Raw genomic sequence first — 1,605 nt, 5'->3', positions numbered from 1 at the left:
ACTGCCCTAAATACCTGAATGAAAACTGTCCCCCTCAAGGAGTGCTTGCCTCCTGATGCTATTAGGTCTCCATGTGATCCTGCCTGAAGACAAGGACCAGGCCTCCTTGTACTCTGCCTACGATAATGAAGAACTTACCCTTTGCTTCTAAAGGTACTTCTTGCTGGGCTCTTTATATAAAATTTGTATCTTGTCTAGTATAAGGGCAATAGCTATGGATTCATGTCTGTTCTCTCCCTTGTGTTGGCCTCCCTGAAATAAATTTGTTTCCTTATTCACCAGCTCTTGTCTCTTTGTCAAGTGGTGGGTGCCATGGGCCTGATTTCTGGTTCCCCTGAGCAAGCATCCCTGCTTGTTCTGGCATAAAATAAATTGATGGAACACCATAGAAAGTCTGGAAACTGAAATACTAATAGGAAGAAACCTGTATACTGCAGAGTTAATCTGACAAATAAGTGCAGAAAGAACAGAGTAGTCAACAAATGATGTTGAAATAATTTAATTTCTACATGGAAAAAAAATGAAGTTAAATTCTTATTTTCACCTTTATCCAAACTAATTTGTAGAAGGATTAAAGACCCAAATGTAAAATGCAAACCTTTAAACCTATTGAAAGATATGGGTGATAATATCTTTCTGTCCTAGGAGTAGGGAATATGTTTTTGACAAGACCTACCCTGAGAAAAATGTATAAATGTGGCTACATTAAAATAAAAAACTTTGATGTATCAAAAGACATCATTTTTAGAATATTAAAAGGTGAGGCCAGCAAGTGGCCTGGTGCTTAAGATACTAGACTCCCACATGTCCAACTGCAGTTCAAGTCCTGGACCTGGCAGCTTGCTCCCTCACTTTCTCTCTCTCTCTCTGGCGAGTGCACATGTCCTACAGCAAATTAAATAATAACAATAAGTAAAAATAAATAAATAACTTTTCCAAACAAAAGATCTCACATATTTATTACTCAACCAACCTAACAATACAGAACATGTAAACAAAGTGAAGCATCATTTTTTCCCATAAAACGTCCCAAGTGTCTGGGCAGTGGTGACATTTTCAGAAAAGCTTGATGTGGTAAGACCATAGTGACCTTGATACAACACAAGTATAAGAGGCATCTCCTGTCCTGTTCCTTACAGACCCAGCTTGGTTCTTTTCCAGGGTCTTCTCTTGGAGTTGTACCTGATTTTATTACGTTTTCATTAGAATGTACTTGAAAATGGGACGATTTTGCTTCTGTTTCTTGGCCAGAAACCGCTTGATTCTGACGGTCTTATGAGAAGACATGGCAAAGAACTGAGCGGCCGCACACACCGCGATGGCAAAGGGAGGAAGAGAGGGTTAAATCAACCATTTTTAAAAAACAATATAGAAAGGTAAACCAGAGAATGGGAGAAATATTTACATACATATACCTTACAAGTTATATGAATATATGAAGAAGGTCTACAAATAATAAGAAGACAGTAACCCAATAGAGAAATGGAAAAAGATATAAAGAAAAACTGGGTGGGGCATTAACATATGAAGGGCGGCAAAGATGGCACGAGACAATCAAGGCAATGCAAATATCTATGTTACACGTCCTCCCATTTGCATAGCAAA

General features: G+C 38.3%; 1 pseudogene; it reads right to left on the bottom strand.

The window, feature by feature from the left end:
• Positions 1-1,133: 1,133 nt before the first annotated feature.
• On the bottom strand, positions 1,134-1,287 carry LOC102483970 (60S ribosomal protein L39 pseudogene; annotated as a pseudogene).
• Between the last annotated feature and the right edge of the window lie 318 nt (positions 1,288-1,605).

This window comes from Tupaia chinensis, unplaced genomic scaffold (genome assembly GCF_000334495.1).
Source record: "Tupaia chinensis unplaced genomic scaffold, TupChi_1.0 Scaffold000077_1, whole genome shotgun sequence".
Classification (NCBI taxonomy): domain Eukaryota; kingdom Metazoa; phylum Chordata; class Mammalia; order Scandentia; family Tupaiidae; genus Tupaia; species Tupaia belangeri.
The sequence above is the reverse complement of the archived record's forward strand: the minus strand, read 5'-3'. Positions and strand labels throughout refer to the sequence as shown.